Source organism: Carettochelys insculpta, chromosome 1 (assembly GCF_033958435.1).
Source record: "Carettochelys insculpta isolate YL-2023 chromosome 1, ASM3395843v1, whole genome shotgun sequence".
Lineage (NCBI taxonomy): Eukaryota > Metazoa > Chordata > Testudines > Carettochelyidae > Carettochelys > Carettochelys insculpta.
The window spans coordinates 73,363,691-73,383,487 of NC_134137.1; positions in this window are offsets into that span (position 1 = coordinate 73,363,691).

Sequence of the window (19,797 nt, forward strand, 5' to 3'; positions counted from 1 at the left end):
ATCTGGTGGGCAGCCGTAACCTTTTGATAATGCTTTGTATCAGATTACAGTGAAGAAGAACCAACAACAAACTTGTTATTTAAAAGGGCTTGTCTACACCAGCCACCTCCTTCAAAGGGGGCATGTAAATGAACCCACTTGGTGAATAGCAATGAGGTGCTGCGCTGCATATGCAGCACCTCATTAACATAATTCTCTACACACAAGCTTGAAACTTGCTAACTTCAAAGCACCAGCAAGCAGTCTAGCCATGGACACTCCGAAGTACCTGTGGCTTGAATACTTGCCAGCACTTCAAAGTTAGCAACTTTGAAGTTCACATGGTAAGAATTATGCTAATGAGGTGCTGCATACACAGCACAGCACCTCGTTGCTATTCACTGAGCAGGCTCCTTTTCATGCCACCTTCTAAGGATGGGGCTAGTGTAGACGAGCCCAAAAATTTTGCTAAATAATAGGAATAGGATGACTGACTCTTACTAATAACAAAAATGCTGTTTCATCCATTTATTCGTCATTGATCCCAGCCTAATATACAGGTGAGCAGAATAGAGTATACAGGAAAACCCAGAATTCTGTTGTTTATTTTAATCACAGAGCCTAAAGTATTTGAACCAGTGGGCATTTCCTTTAATGATGTGTAAATGTGCCACTGCACTTTGCAAAGTCAATGTAAGTTATTGCTCCAATTTCGTCTCTTGAAAATAAAATCTAAATAGTATTATGATGGTGCTACATTAATTGTCATGTAGTTTCCCTCAGTCACTTTTTACTTTCTCCAGACATTTTGAAGCACTAGTCCAGAGAAAAGTTGGCACTTCAAATATAAAATATGAGCATCACTAAATACAATTATTCCTAAAATTGGTTATCTTCATTGTACAACTGAAGGTTCTGCTTTTCAGGGGGTCCTAAGTGAAAAAGGATAAATACTTGTTTTTCATTTTCCCTGAGGTTGCTTGAGCCATCTCTGGATAAGACTGGAGCTTCTGCAGTGAAGCCAGCTCATGAACTGAGAAACCCCATTCTTCATAAGCATTCATTATTAGCCACACTCAAGAAAACAAGCATGTAGAAGATACAGTATTGCACAACATAACCCAAAAACTATATTACATTGTTGATCTTTGTTCAGCCTAGGGCTACACTGCCTAACCACTCCAAAATAACAATAGTTATTTTTTTTAAAAAATGAGCTATCGTCTAGACTATGCACATACTATTTCAAAATAATTTCGAAATAGCGCTTACATTATTCTGAAATTGTTAACCCTCAGAATGAAAGGAATAATGCCTTTTTTGAAATTGCTATTTCAAAATGGCACTATTGAGACATGGAATAGAACTATTTTGAAGTATCAGAGGGGTAGCCTGCATCCTCAAAAAGAACAAGAAGTTCTGTGGAACCTTATAGACTAAAAGATATTTTGGAGCATAAACTTTCATGCGGAAAGTGATTCATGAATCTGACTCATGCATCTGACAAAGCGGGTATTTGCCCATGAAATCTATTTTGAAATAAGCTATAATGGGCTCCAATAGCACTATTTCGAAACAGCACAATGAACCCAGAAATGTTATTTTGAAATAACTGGGTGCTATTTTGAAATGCATTTTGTGTGTGGTTGTGTTATTTTGAAATAAAATAGTTTGAAGTAGTTGTTTCAGAATAAGTGATTTCAAAATAGGGCTACAGTATAGCCATAGCCTCATTGAGTGTTTCACATGCAGGGTGAAAAAATAATTTGACCATCAATATTTGTAAAGATAAACAACATTCCCTGGACAATATTAGGGAGTAGAGGCTCAGTGGACCATTTAATAGATACCAACCAGTGGAGAAACAGCATCTGTGCAGCAGCCAGAATCAAGGCAGGGAGTTGAACCAACCCCAAATGGCAGGTAGCAGAGAGAAGGCAACAGAAGATAGATTCTCCACCCACTCAAGAAATGTTCTTAACAAGTGGCACAGCTAGGTAGACTGCAGTGAGGGTAAGCAGCCTGGGGGCACTAGGCAATGGGAATGTTTCAAAATGGCAGTGAAAGCACAGCTTGCTCACTCTTTATATGCTCTGGCAAAGGAGCAGGGAACAATTGCACAGCAACTAGGCGCACCACCTAACCTCACTTCTGCAGCTTTCTACATGCTATGGCAAGCCTTGGGACAGGGACAACATTTCATTTTAAAAACAATGAAACACAGGCAAATTATGGAATCCATGATCTTTCTTAAGCATGAGCGATAACATCAGTTGTCCAACCCCAGTGGCAAAGTGATTGCTGTACTCAAAACCTAGGTATATGTTGTGCAACTATTTTCTATTTTCTGCACGAAGTAAAATTTCTCACTAAAACATATTTAAAGTAGTTCATTAACCAGGAAAGAAACTCCCATGCTTTACTTAGAGATGCTCTTTAAACTGTGAGAAATTTCCATTCTCTCCAAATTCTCCCTCACATGCCTGACAGTAACCTGCTTATCTCACCTCATCAGCAAGCACTTAAAGGATGAGACTAAGAAACATGATGTTCAGTGTTACACTGATTGGCTGGAAGACAGCAAAGCCTTGTCAATCCCTTTGCTCCATTTACTTTGGTGCTAGATGTTACAGCTCAGTGTTCTCTCGAGGTATAGAGAAGCAATAAGAAAAGAGAAAATAATCTCAGTTATTGAAAGGAAGTAAAGATTATTTCATCTCTCCCTTTGCTCATTGTTGCCTTTTTTGCCATTTGCTTCCTGCGTCTCTCCCTCCTTAACTCTCTCCTACCCAGAACTCAATATTAATACTGCCAACACACAAGTAGCAATCATATTAAAGTCTCACTTCAACTGTTTGAAGGCTCCCCCTCAATATAATGAGAATTCACAATCCTTAGCAGTAAAATGGTATAGAATACATGGCCTTGCTTCTGCTGTTTTCTCATGCACAAACAGGGACCATAAACTAAATAAATTATTTTAGATTAAGTGGGGAAAAAGAACGAAAGTGAAGTCTCCATGAAAGGGCAATTTCTCTGTGGCATGCTCCATTCATGCTAGCTCACAAATCCTATCTACAGGCAACAGGCACCTATCAGTTTGAAAGCAAAGTACACAGGGAGCAAGGCCAAACTGTGTAGCACAATTTCATATACAACTTTCTCCAATTCTAGACAAAATATGTTAGTCAGAACCATTGCTGTTGAATAATGGCAGAAATTTGTACATTTTCTATCGTAAGGATTTAGGCCGCAGTGTTTCCTTCCCTGTGAAAGTCAGAAGGGGTCAAATAAATTCAAAATTGGACAGAAATACCCTCAAATCACAGAAGGGACAGCCCCTCTGTCACAAGCCCCTGAAATCCCCAGCACAGGAACCCAAGAAAGACCTTCAGTAGAGACACTGCATAGATTACATCTATACTACTAGTTAGATGTGTGAGTCTTCTGCTCACGTACATGTATGCTTGAGTAGTGCTTTTTTGTGCTGGTACTTGCTAGTACTGAGTACCAGGTACCTCAGCAGCCCCAGCTGCAAGATTGGCTGGGATGGGGGTGCATAGAGCCAGCTGAGTATCAGCTCCATTTTTTTTAAGGAAAAAAGCACTGCTCTTGAGGAACGGTGGCAGAGGCATGCCAAATACCAACCTGCCTGAGCTCAGCCATGTCCCTGCATCTGCTACCCATGATATACTACTACATACACTGGAGGTGTACATGAGCTGAGGGAATCACACCTCTAGCTCACACTATAAACAATACAAGCATAGCAATAGTTGGAACTGGGTAATACTAACCTCCAGCGATTAATTTGTTGTATGACTTGTTTGTCTGCTTCTTTTTGTTCCTTTGCTTGCTTTTTGTTTTGCTTTCAGGGGTCACATTACCAACTTTTCACTGTGCACCTCACAGTCTTGACCATATTTATCTTCATAGAGCCCTCGTGAGAAAGGAAAGTAGTTTTACAGATGGGAAACTGCAGAAGAAAAGCTAAATGGCTTGCCTGAAATTACGCAGGAAGTCTGTGGCACTGCAGGTCACTAAAAGCAGAACTCTGAAATCCTTGACTAGTGTTCTAACCACCAAACCAGTCGATATCATTTACCCTTACATCCTTAGAGGGTGTTCATGAACACAGAAAGGCAATAATTTGATGCTGCCAAAAGTTAGTGAGGGAAAAGAAAGGCGGAAAGGTCCTTTCTAGCCCATGCGGTAGCCGTTTCGTATGAAATACTTAAATAGCCACTGCCCAGAGAAAGAGTGAAAATGGCTTCAGCTCAGGGTTAGAGCCCCACTTAGAACGTGGGACACCCATATATAAGTTCCCGTTCCAATGAACATATTTATGAACTGAAACAGCTTTAGCAAGCAGGACTAAGAGAAACCTATATCAGAGTACTTCATAGTATCAGTGGTCAGGGCACTCAGGTGGATTCTAATCCTTTTCCATGCCAGGCAGAGTGAGTGTGATGCTTTAAGCACTGATCTATAGTATATTGAGGGCAATCACCACCATAATTTGTGAAATAGGCTTAGGGACCTAATCCAGGAGCAGGTGCATGGCTGTGAACCCCAAGCAGAGTGTGCCATGTCTTTTGTGTGGACTGAAGCCACACTCCTCCCCGCATCCCCCATTGGTGAGCTCAGGTGACACTGTGCTTGTCATGATGGCTTTTGTGATATGCATTTTCAGGCACCTAACTCTTCCCATACGTCACACAGTGATTCTGGGCACCTATCTTAGGACTGTGAATTCAAGTAGGTGACTTCCACCTGAAAGGTAGTCATCGAAGCGTTGAATCTTGTGTGTCTAGCCCCATCTAGCTATTTAGGCTGGAGTTGTTCAAAAGGACCTGAAGCAGTTAGGCACCCAATCCTGGTGAAATTTACCAGGAGCTGAGTAGCCATTTCACGTGGGTACCTTTGAAAGTCCAGCCGTCCATGCTTATAACTATGCCCTCATATGAACTAGGACGATAGTAACTCTTCCTCTTATTCCTGTTATGGCAGAACAGAAGCGTCAGTGCCGGTACTAAAGATGAGGTGCAAGGAGGTAAAGTGTTCAGATACACAAGCCCCGCACCCTCCCATCGTGACATGAGGACTCACTCTCAAGCAGTTTCTCAAGTACCAGGAACACAAGACTGTGTAGTTCTTCACATAGTACAGCCAATATCCTCCCCACCCAAAGAGACACAGATATTCTAGAAGAACACCACTCAGAAAATTACAATGTATTAATTTTTATCAAATGCATTACTCTGTGTTAAAGATTGAAGCACAACCCTAAATTTACTTAAATAATATCATTACTAAAATTATTTGCAAGGGTAGCAAACTCCACATTTAATTTAACTACATAAATAATTGTTTTGCATTATGTTGTGGAAGGTATAAGACATACACTGACATTTGTTGGCGGGGAAACTTCTCTTCTTTAATGAATAGACCTGTTATTCAGAAGCGTCAGCAGCATCATTCACCAATGTTTCAGTAAATTACAGAAAATAAAGTACAAAAAATCTACATACTACTATATGACACTTTAAAATTTTCAGATGAGTTTCTAAACGTTAGCCCTTGTTTACCTGACACAAAACCCTTGTAAATGAACATTGGCTACCTCTGTGCCATTGGGTAAAATTGTGATACAGGAAAGTTACGTGACAAATATGGACTCATGGAGGAGCAGATGGGATTAGAACTCTTAGCTCCTTATTCAGTCCACTACTAAGCAGTACTGACTAAGGTGGCCTGGAGATTAAAGTAGGGGGAATGCAGTGGAGTGCATCTCTTCTAATAAAAGAGAAATTGTGCTCTCCCATCTTTCTCAGACTTAAGGAAAGCTCCCCTTCGCAACACTACTGCTGGGCCCAGTGATGTGACATGACTGCTTACCGTCACCTGGCAGGAAGCAAAAGAAATCCTGGCCTGGGGATGAAGAAGGAGGAAAAGCACCAGCTGGTTTCTTTCCGGTCTTTGCAGAGGATCAGAGCAGAGCTGGATGTGTATGTCACTGTAACGCTATTCCCTGATGTTGAGAAAATGAATGGATGTGCCTGCTGCCCTTCAGCCTTCATATAAAAAGAGATAGTAAGGGGACTAGTGAACCCCTCTGCTTCTTTACAAGGAGTAAAGTAAGGGGTTTTGTCCTATGACATTCTCACTCGCTCTCTCACTTGCTCTCTCGCTCTCTTTGGCTGTTGCCACACTAGCCCCTCTTTTTTGGAGGGTGTAAGGGTGTGAGAGCAAGCCCAGGGAGGGCAGGGGTTAAACAGGGCCTGTTTGCCCTATCAGCCCCACCTTGGTTCACCTGCAGCTATGTCAGGACTGGAGGAGTATAAAGAGAGGGAAGCCAGCCCAGTTCAGGGCTGACCAGTCAAGAGGCAGGAGCTGGCTCTGAGGCAGCAGGGTCCAAGCCAGACCTGCCAGAGGGCAGAGCCTCAGGACCCTCCCCCAGGCACAAAGCGGGGAAGACCCTCCCAGGGAACCCCTGGCCTGCCAGAGGGGAATCTAGCTTCTTGGGGCCATGCCCCAAACTTATCCATTAGACTCTGGGTGGGGCTAAAGACCCACACCCCTGGCCCCGGCAAGCTGGTCTAGCCACTAGGTTACCCTGTCACCAGTGTGTACTGCTCATAGAGGGGCTATGGTAATGTGGCACTTTGGAAGATGCTAATGAGGAGCTCCATGCAGTGCCTCATTAGCATAATGGCAGCTGTGCACAATTTGAAAGTGCCACTTTCAGAATGCATGCCACCTGGGTAGCTGGGGGCCTTTCAAAACCACCCCCTGATTTCGAAAGCCTCTTATTCCCCTTTGGTGTTGAGAAGAAGCAGCTTTTGAAATCAAGGGGTCCAGTCGAAAGGCCCCCAGCTACCCGGGTGGAGTGTGTTTCAAATGTAGCATTTTTGAAGCATGAACAGCTGCCATTATGCTAATGAGGTGCTACATATTCATTGCAGTGACTTATTAGCATCTTCTGAAGTGCCACATTACCATAGCCCCTCCAAAAGGAGGGGCTCGTGTGGTCACAGCCTTTGAGATATAGTTGTCAGGCTTTGTTTCATGGAGAGTGAGAATGATCTAGTGAGTCTATCCCACTGTCCCACCCACTCCCTAGCCCATCTCTATATACGCTCACTCTCTGTAAGGCTGGGTGTACAAGTGCCCCTTCCTTTCGAAAGGGGCATGTTAATGAGCAGGTTCAAAATATGCTAATGAGGCGCTGTAATGAATATGCAGCACCTCATTAGCATAATGGCAGCCGTGGCTATTTGAAAGTGCAGCTTTCCGAATCATGTGCTGCCCATGGAGATGGGACCTTCCAAAAGGACCCCCCCAGTTTTCTAAAGCCCTTCTTCCGATCACCAGATAGGAAGACGGGCTTTCGAAAACGGGGGGGGGCGTCTTTTCAGAAGGTCCCTTGTCTACGGGCAGTGCGTGATTTGAAAAGCCGCACTTTTGAATCGCCGTGGCTGCCATTATGCTAATGAGGCACTGCATATTCATTGCAGCACCTCATTAGCACATTTGAACCTGCTCATTAACATGCCCCTTTCAAAAGGAAGGGGCATGTGTAGACCCAGCCTAAGTGAATATGAGAAATAGGAAACTTCTGTGTGACTGGCACTGGGCTTACTCTGGAACTTTAATTGCCTTTAAATAAATTCTCTCATATCCTTGCAACCCCATGCTCCAACCCACTCCCACAAATTATGCAATTGCACAGCTGCATGTGACAGTGAAACCCATCATCATAATTAGCATCCCAAATGGTGAGCTGTCCCTCTTGCTTTGATCTATTTTAACCACTGAAATGACTGGATGGAATTTTACACCTCCTTTGCAAAATCTCATGAAGGATCGCAGTACAGTCATTATAACTGCAGTAAAAATCATGGCTCACCAGCCCAGCAAAATGCATCATTACAATATTATTTTATGGTAACAGTTTTAATTATATGTTGTCATTTAAATTATATGCATTATCTTGCAATTATCTAAGATAAAAGGGGGAGCCTCAAACATCTAAGGATACAGCTTTGCTGCAAATTTAGCTTTGGCTGTACCTGTATGTTGTTCCTAACTCCCCTCCCCATCCATATAAAAATGTCTGATCCAAGTTAGTGACTTTTTCAGCCTAGGCTAGCTGAAACAGCAGAGGATATGGGCAGAGCTGGTAATCCTCCTAATTAACAAAGAGGACACAGGCTAAATCTACTGAATCATAATAGTCCTCCAGTGCCTTCCCACAATTCCTCCCATGCATCCAGGACAGACAGATTATCTCTCTCTCTCTCTCTCTCTCTCTCTCTCTCTCTCTCTCACACACACACACACAGACATGAGTTCTGCACTAGTGTGGACAAAGTTGACTCAGGTATGGTTTGACATATGGCTGCACACTTCAGGCAAACTGAGTAGGGTCACATCGGCTGTGTCTACACGTGCCCCAAACTTCGAAATGGCCATGCAAATGGCCATTTCGAAGTTTACTAATGAAGCGCTGAAATGCATATTCAGCGCTTCATTAGCATGCGGGCGGCAGCGGCGCTTCGAAATTGACGAGCCTTGCCGCCGCGCGGCGCGTCCAGACGCGGCTCCTTTTCGAAAGGGCCCCGCCTACTTCGAAGTCCCCTTATTCCCATGAGCTCATGGGAATAAGGGGACTTCGAAGAAGGTGGCATCCTTTCGAAAAGGAGCCCCGTCTGGACGCGCCGCGCGGCGGCAAGGCTCGTCAATTTCGAAGCGCCGCTGCCGCCCGCATGCTAATGAAGCGCTGAATATGCATTTCAGCGCTTCATTAGTAAACTTCGAAATGGCCATTTGCATGGCCATTTCGAAGTTTGGGGCACGTGTAGACACATCCTAAGGTAGATATTTGTACTTTTTATGGAAATATTATACCTGCACTAGCTCTCAAATACCAAAGTAGAAGTTTGCTCCTGTTGCTTGGATATAATTTTCTTTCAAATCTGTAAAAGCAAAAGCTAGAGGCTACCAGCTCTGATCTCAAAGGTTCAGTCAAATTAAGCTATGCAGAGCTCATTTGCTTAAGAAATAGAGACTGTAAAGGGGTATGAGAAAAAGTAACACTGTAGAGCAAGTTAAGTAAAGTCAGATAATGTAAGGCTTGCACTGTAAGGGCAGTTCATTCTGGCAATGTCATACATACTTTCCAGCACATTCTTTGAACTTGTCAGCGCATTTCCTCCTGAATGCAAATACTGCATGCAAGCAAGAAACCTATTAAGGCCTATTGTAAAAAATCATCAGTCATTTTAGAAATTGTACTAAAGCAAAATCTGGGTTAGCTGATTTCCTGTGTAAAAGCCTCCTAATATAATTCAGAATATAACAACTAGATGGAATGCTATCTTCCACGTTACGGCACCTGGGCAGGAGAAAGCTGCCCCAACGTGAGGTGAAGGCAAAGAATTAATGTTCAATACCATAACAATGGGTACGCATGGAAAACTTTTGCATTATCAGTCAACCCATTCCCCTCAATAAACTCCTCAAACACAAGTCAGGCAAGCACCAGCTTGCAAAAAATGAATGACATTTGTGCTGTGTTTCTGGCTGATAGCACAGTGTCCAGGTTTTAAGACAGTGACAGATTCCACCACATACTGCTGAGAAATAATTATACACCATTGAAATGAGGCTGGATGACTGTTCCAACTCTTTCCAGTACATTTCAGACCATGAACGTATCAATTTTAATTGTGAATACCTTTTGCCAGGAACTCAGAAACAAATTACATGAGTGGCCTTCATTCAATCTCCACTTTAGTATGTGTGGCTCACCATGGTTTCAAAATCAAACAAGCAATTAATACTGAATTTGAAGTCAATTATCTTCAAATAATCTCTAATTGTCTAGCTTCTCCCCCCCTTGTTTACTTGGGTGAAGTGCATAAAATTTAAAGAGCTCTAAAATATTTAAGAAACACTAAAGAGAAGTGTGCTTTTATGTTAAAGTCATTTCTGTGAACACCTGTGAACTGTTGAGTTTAATTGGACCACAGCTGCTGCTGATTTTGAATGTGCTGACTGATTATGTGTCCTTGTATTGTATTCAGTTGTCATTGTCTTCTTCCTTTCCAGCTTCTTTTTTGTTCCTATAGCAATGGACCGTATATCTGGGAAATTGGTGATCTAAAAGTCTGGAAGCTCTCATGCCTCTTGAATGAAGATGTTTGGAGGCAGGCAGAGGCACATGAAGCCATATCTTGTTCACTTTATTCACATAGGCGATCACTAGGATTTCAGCAGGACTACTTGCATCCCAAAGTAAATATGGATGTGGCCAAGGGGGTGTGTTTATTGACTATGCCAAGAATGCAGATGTAGATTTGGGGATTCAAATTCTCACCAGAAAAAATATTCCCAAGAAAGAACATATCATAGGTGGAGTGTTTAAGAGCAAATTCTGCCCTGAGATGCATGTGTGAAGTTCCATGTCCCTTCAGTGGAGTCCCGCATGTATCTGAGGGCAGCAGGTGTCCCCTAAAGTGGTGAGTCCTACGAGTATAGGAGAGACTAGAGAGCCAGGTCTTGTCCTAAAAGACAATGAAAGCTCTGTATTAAAATTAATGGAAGTTGTGTATGTGAACCTATCCCAAGACAACATGGCAGCTGAAATCAATGGAAAGGATCATATTAACTTTAGTGGGTGCTGTATCAAGCTCATAGGCAGTGCCTAGATTGCTGAGAACTCTCAGCAAAAGATACACAAATTGCACAGTTCTGTTGGAAGAGGATCTTCCAACATTTGGCCTGTCTACATAGGACCTAATGTCAGGAAAACCCCCTCTTCTTAAACATCCCTTCTTCCTCATGGAACAAGGTGTACAGGAATTTCGATAGAATACACCTAACTGGCAGATCTCTTGTGAGTGGTCTGCAGTCTGGACATGCACTCTGTTGACATGCAAGGCATCCTTCAGTGTGCGTAGACCGTGGATTGCGCCTTTCGTAACTCCATTTAAGATTGTCATTTGCAGCATTGACTGTGACTGTGGAGGCCCACACAAGAGTGAGCAAAACTGTTGACAAAACTTCTGACAAAAGCTTGCAGCCTAGTCATAGCCTTAGAAGGTGACCCCACAGGGAAAGACTTATCTGTCTCTGCCTCTGTCACCTGTCTCTGAGTGTGCAAAATATCTCTTGGTGGAGTCTCCTTCCTCCCTATGGAGCTGGCTTCTGAATGGGTGTCTGTCTCACTGTTCTGTGATTATCTCTGTATCCCTCTGTGGGTCTTTTCTCTGCTGGCTCACAAGTCTCCTGTTCCTTCAGATCACAAGTTCCTCTTCTGTAGTTACCCTTTGTAGCTGTCCTAATACTAATATTGCACCTCTCGTGATTCCTTTCTTTCCTCCTAATGTCTCTCAAGTGGCTGGATCCTCAGAGGAGTGCCTGCTTGCTAGGGTGCTAGGTTCTTGGCTGCTCTGTTGTTCCCTAGTGTCTGCTTTCTTCGTTGTCTGTCTCTTCTTAGCAGTGTTTCCTTCTTCCTGGATGTAATTGGTCTCTCCTCATTGGTAGCAGGGTTTGGTTTCTTCATCCTATCAGTATCTCCCTAGATAGAGTTGGCAGCCCTCTGATAGGGTATTTCTGAGTGCAAAAAATGAGAAAGAGCCTGCATCAAATCTTTTAGCTGTTTTCACAGGTGATTACAACTAACCTTTCCTGTGTGCATATGTTGGGGAGGACATGTGGTGGTCAAACTCCCTTTTGAATGCAAATCCTTTGCATTCTTTCAAGACTACCTGGAGTCCATTGTCAATGAACACAGTGTGTGGAATGCTATATAGTGCAATACAGGCCTTCCATTTGCCAATCATTTACTTCTCATATCAGGCAGTGCATCAACCCCTGAAGTGCAACTAGCAGCCCGCTGTAATCAAGTACTGCTTTTCCTTCAAGGTAAATAAGTCGGCTCCAATCTTTTCCTGTGGTTGGGCAAGCATCTCATGTGGTAAGAGCCTCTTTCTGCTACAGCGTATCACACAACTGATAGGTGTCAAACTCTTCTATCAAGGAGCACTGTTGCATGTTCATTCCTGGCCAGTAAATACACATCTGAGTCTGTGAAAGACAGCTGTCAAGGACCAGAAAGGAGGCATGTATTTTTGCATGCTGTCTTTATGCAATGAGAAAAGGAAAACAATTCACTATCTTTAGTATGATCCAATCCTGAACACTCTGCTCATCTTTCATTTGAAAATATACCATTACCACTACTTGTCTTCTGTCTTCTGGTCTCCCTGCTGTCTTGAGTATCTGCACTTAGAAGTCCTTTTCCTTTGTTTTCTGTGAGTTTGGCTGTTGAAACTGTGGATAAGGTAGCATGTGAGTGGACTCAATGTCCTAATCACCTTCATCCAACTCATTGATGCTGGGCATATATGCATTGCTCAGGATGCCACCTAACACCAATAGGCAATGTGGACAACATGTGTCCTCTAGTTGATATTGCTGGATATAGAATCATAGAATCATAGTGTTGGGAGGGACGCCAGGAGGTCATCAGGCCCAACACCCTGCTAACAGCCAAGATCAGTCCCAACTAAATCATTACAGCCTCGGGTTTGCCAAGCCAGGGCTCAAAGACCTCTAGGGAAGGCGATCCTATCACCATAGGTAATCTATTCCAGAGCTTCACCATTCTTCCAGCAAAATAGTTTATCCTAATATCCAAACTAGACCTTCTGCACTGCAGCTTGAGACCATTGCTCCTCATTAGCTGTGTCTACACGTGCACGCTACTTCGAAGTAGCGGCACTAACTTCGAAATAGCGCCCGTCGCGGCTACACGTGTCGGGCGCTATTTCGAAGTTAACTTCAACGTTAGGCGGCGAGACGTCAAAGTCGCTAACCTCATGAGGGGATCGGCATAGCGCCCTACTTCAACGTTCAACGTCGAAGTAGGGACCATGTAGACGATCCGCGTCCCGCAACGTCGAAATTGCCGGGTCCTCCATGGCGGCCATCAGCTGGGGGGTTGAGAGATGCTCTCTCTCCAGCCCCTGCGGGGCTCTATGGTCACCGTGGGCAGCAGCCCTTAGCCCAGGGCTTCTGGCTGCTGCTGCGGCAGCTGGGGATCCATGCTGCAGGCACAGGGTCTGCAACCAGTTGTCGGCTCTGTGTATCTTGTGTTGTTTAGTGCAACTGTGTCTGGCAGGGGCCCTTTAAGGGATCGGCTTGCTGTTGAGTCCGCCCTGTGACCCTGTCTGCAGCTGTGCCTGGCACCCTTATTTCGAAGTGTGCTACTTTGGCGTGTAGACGTACCTTCGCAGCGCCTATTTCAATGTGGTGCCACGCAACGTCGAAGTTGAACATCGACGTTGCCAGCCCTGGAGGACGTGTAGACGTTATTCATCGAAATAGCCTATTTCGATGTTGCTACATCGAAATAAGCTATTTTGATGTTGGCTTCACGTGTAGACGTAGCCATTATGTCATTGATCACCACTGAGAACAGCCCTTCTGCATCCTCTTTGGAACCCCACTTCAGGTAGGTGAAGGCTGCTGTCAAACGTCCCCTCACTCTTTTCTTCTATAGACTAAATAAGCCCAAATCCTTCAGCCTCTCAACATAAGTCACCTACCATAAGTCCCCAGCCCCCAAATCATTTTATCACCCTCTGATGGACTCTCTCCAGGACATCCACCTCCTTTCTGTAATGGGGGGCCAATTGTGACACAGTACTCCAGATGCAGCCTCACCAGTGCCAAATAAAGGGAATAATAATTTACCTCAAACTGCTGGCAGTGTTCCAAATAATGCACCCAAATGTGCCATTAGCCTTCTTAGCTACGAGGGCACACTGGTGACTCATATCCAGCTTCTCATCCACTCTAATCCTCATGTCCTTTTCTGCAGAATTGCTGCTTAGCCAGTCAGTTCCCAGGCGGCAGCAATGCTTGGAATTCCTTTGTCCTAAGTGCAGGACTTTGCACTTGTCGTTGGTCATCTACTCTCCTTTGCTGTTGTCTCGCTGTATGTACTTCTGGGGGGGCTGCGCAAAGAAGCCTTGGGACTCTGCCTGCTTAAAGATTAAAAGCACTTTTCTTGTCTAAACCTCTGAGCTTTTTGTCTGGTAAACTGCTACTCCAAAGCTGTTTAACCAGGATTGCATTGTCCCAATATTTTTCTGCAACACAAAAACAACGCAGAGTGCTTTAACCCATCCTGTTCTTGTACTGACTGTCTGATTGTGATGACTGTGTGAATTTCCTTCAAGGAAATTTTCATATTAACTGATTGTATCTCAACAGTTCATAACATCCTGACATATATCTAATTTGTCATGACAACACATTCCCCATGTGCGAAAGAAACAGACGAGAAATCAAAAGTTCTTCAAACTGAAATTGCTAAGGCTAGACGTAATGCATTTTCAAATTTTGAAACATGATTATACAGACAGAAACATATTCATGTGACATAAAAGAAGAAGCTGTATCCTGGAGAAGGGTTGCTATAATGTTGCATTTATTTTTGGGAAAGGAACAGAAGGTAATTACCAAGAATTTACCTTTTTATTGATTTCTGCAGTGGAAAGATAGTGAAATCACTAACTTGTCATTAGCAGGTTGCAATTTGTAGCACTACTGACCCTGAGACAAAATACAATAGTGTTGCTTTGTATTACCTTTAGAGTCTAGGGTCCCTAATTCTAGGATCAGGGCCCCACGTTGCTAGACACTCTACCAACATGTAACAAAAGACAGTTCCTTCCTCCAAACCTTAGTCTAGATTTATGACAAACCTCTATTATAATAGGTGGTTGGAACAGATCAATAAGTGGGGAGGATGGGAATCAAGAGGGACAAGGACGTGTGTTGCAATCCCACACTAATACTTGGCCAGAAACCCAGTGCTATGACTAATGCTAGCACTGGAAACTGCACTATTAGAGCTGCAATGCTCCAGATGGTAAGGCAGGCTGGTTGGGATCCAAGGTCCTAAGGTTTCCTTTTATCTAGACATTTTCTGTGTTCCAAAATATACATGATTCCTAAGTGAGTGTAATGAGAATGCAAACTAATTGCTACCTTTTACAATAGATGCAACAGCCACTCAAACTCAACAGTTGATGAAACAAAAATGTCAGCTGATTTATGCACATGAAGGAAATGATAGATTTATTTCCTATTATTCAGTTGGGTGTTCTCTTGCATCTGGGTTGACATCAACCAAATAGTGTCTGTTGGGAACATATTTTTAGAACTGCTAGTGGAAAAATAACATTGCTGCTAAAAATTTTCAAACAAACAACAAGGAATCTTGACAAATTTGACAATCTGTGTAACACAAAGCCGCAGATAGAAAACAATACAGAAAGGAAAGAACAATAATAACATTGCTAGTGTCAGGGACGGGATTGTATTTTTTTCAAGAACATATACTAGTAGCTTTTATTGCATTTTACTGATGCTAAGAAAAGCATCAGTTCTTATCTTCCCTGTAAAGCTCATAAGGAAATTGTGAAAACTGCTTTATCCTTTACGAGAAAAACATGCTGTTTCTGTAATATTGTGAGAATGGACAAATTCCTTCAACTAGTAAATAGTCTGTAAAATAAAGAGAGCAGTTGGTCTTCAGGCTAGAATGTACTTATTTAATTTGAGATTGTACATTTTTAGTTTGAGATTAGCCAGCAAAATATGACTTTTAAAAAAAAATTATTGTTTTTTTCCCTGTTCCTTTTTTTATTTTTAAACCACCTTGCCTACTCCCAGTGCATGTGGCATTAACAGTGTTACTAACATTACCAAATGTGTAGCATAGGACAAATCTGGCCCCCATAGCAAAAGGTGTCACTTGGTGCTGAATCAACAGCATCAGAGCTTTCCAAAAGTGGGGGAGCACATTCCCTGCCCCTCCTCCTCCCCCAAAACCCTCCCTCCAATCAAGGCCAGTGTGGAGCTTAGACGAGGAGCCTGGGCAGCTGTGGGAGTCATGCAGACCCTCCACCTACCTGAGATGTGGGACAGCCCTCCAAGAGCAGACCCGGCTCATCTCCTGGCCACTGGGACACCCCACTCAGGCCCAATGGAGGGTCCATGGCTCCCCACAGCTGCCCATGAAGCCCTTGCCATGGCTGGGCTGTGGTTCTGAGACCCCTCCCTCAGCCAAAGCTCATTTTGGGAGAGCCACTTGGACAACTGTGGTGAGCCAGTGTGGAGTCATGGCCCTTCCACTTCCAAAAACTCTGGGCAGGGAAGTGAGCCTGCAGGGCCAGGGTCATGGACTGGGGGTCTGATCTGAGCAAGTGGAGGGTCTGTCCATCTCTCACAACTGCCCAGCAACCCTGATTGGGCTCCATGCTGGCCTGGCCTGAGAATGGGGCCTTGGGAAAAAGAAGAGGAGAAGGTGGCAGAGTCCACCCCAGCAAAAAATGGGCAAGTCAGCTCCATCCATTTTCTAAAAGCAGACCCTCAGTTCTGGCATCACTATGCTTGGTAGTGCAGTCAGTGCAGTGTGTCCAGCTTCTCCACACACACCAAAGTTTCAGTTAATTCTGTGCCCTTCAGCACTGGATCTGCTTGTCCACCCCCAACCTAGCAATTAATTATGCAACCTCAGCTTCATATTTGTTCCTTTCTCCTTAGTGTCTCTCAGCTGCTGCAGCAGCTTTCAGGTCTCTTCCAACCCTCCCTTTGCCTACTGGACAGGACAGAGAAAAGCAGGGTGATACAGTCCAGCTGGGTGATACAGTCCAGACAGATAGTGTACCAGTTGGAGACACTGGACATGAGTCAGCTGAATTACTATTCCTGTGGTGGCCTGGTGCAGCCTAGTAAGACAGAGATGAAAGTTGGAAGGACCTGCAATGAAGCTTTTAAAGTTGGAAATGTCCAAGTTCCATTTTGTGTAAAACTACAGAAATGAAACATTTTGACATTTCTGAACTGAAATTTGTTGGAACTTTTCTTTCCTCTCAATCCAGCACAGAAACACATTTTGAAATATCAGAATTTTGCACAACTGGAATTGTTAATCAGTGCGTGCGCGTGCATGAGCTTTTATGTGTCGTTCCAAAGTAAAGGTCAGTCATTCACTCAAATGAGTAACAGGGAAATTCAACAAGTCTATACCCAATGCCTTAAAAAAGACATACTGGACATATCTGTGCTGCTCATGGAAGCACACTTCTAGCCGAGTTAAAGAGACTCAAGTGAGTGAGCAGCCCACACCAACATTCTAAAAATACCTATATAGACAGTTCTATGAAGATGCTGTCTAAATTGTTGTTAGAGCCCAGATAGCTAGCGTCTGTTGTATCAGGCTGGAGGCTCACTCCTATGGACTGTGTACACATATTGATGCTTGCTGCATGCACGGTAGCCGTGGATGGGAACAAATTCCCCTCTTGCTCAAGGAAAGTGGGCCAAACTTGCTGAGAGACCAGAAAAAGCCCAACCATAACATTTCACAGAATTAGGTATCTCCTGTTCTGTGACTTCAACATGTCAGCTCATTTCTTGTGATAGACAAGCATTCTGAGAGCCTTTAACCTGAAAGGAGGGGTTGCCATCTTGATAACAAGTGGATGGGATTTCAGAAACACTGATTTGTGTTTTGTTGTAAGAGAAATTTTGTATTTTTATCCTAAAAACAGTTAATGAGTAAATGAGAACTACCTGTGGCAACATATTGTGCTAAAAACAATGAGACTCAGGCAACGGATAACAAGACTGAAAACAAACATATTTTGTTAGTTTCCTGGAAGAAGAAACTCATGAGAAAAACCTGTTTTGTCTTAATCCCCTTGTGTTAGAGACTACATTTCCCCATTAGTGTAAAGTGAGAGGCTGCAAAGCTCTGCCATTTTGATTTCATAGGCTACTTCTACACTAGTACACTACATCGAAGTAACCTATTTTGACGTAAGAACATCGAAATAGGCTACTTCAATGCGTATCGTCTACATGTCCTCCAGGGCTGGTGCCATTGACGCTCAACGTCGAAGTAGCAACGGAGAACGTTGAAAGGAGCCGCCCTGGAAGGAAATGTGGAGTGTCCACACACACAAGTGCTCCCCGTGAAATAATGGGCCAGCAAATCCCCAAGCCACTCCCTTAAAGGGCCCTCCCAGACACACTCAGCCTGCACAGCACAAGATCCACAGAGCCGACAACCCGTTGCAGACCCCGTGCATGCAGCATGGACCCCCAGCTGCAGCAGCAGCAGCAGCAGCCAGAAGCCCTGGGCTAAGGGCTGCTGCACGTGGTGACCATAGAGCCCCACAGGGGCTGGACAGAGCGTCTCTCAACCCCTCAGCTGATGGCCGCCATGGAGAACCCCGCTATTTTGAAGTAGCAGGACGCGGATCGTCTACACACACCCTACTTCGACGTGGAATGTCAAAGTAGGGTGCTATTCCCATCTTCAGATGGGAATAGTGATTTCGATGTCTCGCTGCCTAATGTCGATTTCAACGTCGAAATAGCACATGGCGCGTGCAGACGCGACGCGTGCTATTTCGATGTTGTGCCAGCTACTTCGAAGTAGCTGGCTAGTGTAGACGCACCCATAATGTATTATACTCAATTTTCAGTGGTGTCAGTGAGTACACCTCACATTGTTCTGGGCATCGAGAAATCTGGCCTTCTGTGACTATTCACTTACATGTTCCCCCATCATTACATTATCTGAATGCATCATGATTATTATTTAATTTACCTCCAAAAGATTCAGCGAGATAGAGAAATATTAGGCACCAGATGCAGAGAGAGACTAAGGCTGCGCCTACACTAGCAAGTCCTTTCAGAAAATCAGGCCATCTTCCAAAAGAATGAGCGGAGTGCCTGCACACAAAATGCACTCTTTCAAATTCTTTTCAAAAGGAATACCTAAGGATATGTCTACACAGAAGCTTTATTTTGAAATAAGCTGTTCTGGAAGAGCTATTCCTGAATAGCTTATTTCAAAACAATGCTGCTACACACAAAAATACATTTTTAAATAGCAACTAGTTATTTCAAAATGCTGCATCTACACACACAGGCCATGTCTACATTATGGTGACCTTTCCAAAGATCTCCTCCGGTAGCGCTTCTTTTGAAAGAGCACATCCACACAGAAAAAAGCAGATCAAAAGAGAAATCTGTTCTTTCAAAAGAGGGCATCCACACATCTTCTGCTCTATTGAATGAATAAGCCAGGGATCAAAAAATCCGGCACCATGAGGACCTTTCCTCCAAACAAAGGGCCCCCGGAGCATCTACACATATTTTTTTTCCAAAAGAACCTTTCAGAAAAAGGCTTTTTTCCTCATTTGGGAGAGGAAGGTCTCCAGAAGAAGTGCAACGTTCTTTCAAGAGGAATTCAAAAAAGCGCATATTGTGTGTGGATGCTCCTCTTGTTCTTTATGAAGAGGTCCTGGTTTTCCAAAAAGGGCATGCTGATGTAGAAATGTCCATACAGAATATTTTGAAATACAGCCATTGGATGCACTACAGCTTATTTCAAAATAGGGTCTTATCCCTGTTTTAACAGCACCTATTTTGAAATAGCTATTTTGCAATAAGCACTATTCCTCATAGACCGAGGTTTGTCAATTTCAACATAAGGCAAATGTTACTTCAAAATGTTTTCAAAATTGCAGTTGCATTGTGTAGATTCTAGGATAGTTACTTCAAAATAACAGCTCTTAATTCAAAATAACTTTGCTGTGTAGACCTACCTTAAGCAACTAAGTTACAGGGAAATCTGTAGTAAGAGCCAATAATTGAAGCCAGGTCTTCCGAGTAAGGTTGCAATATCTTAACTAGAAGGCAAATTCTTTCCTTTTGCTAAAA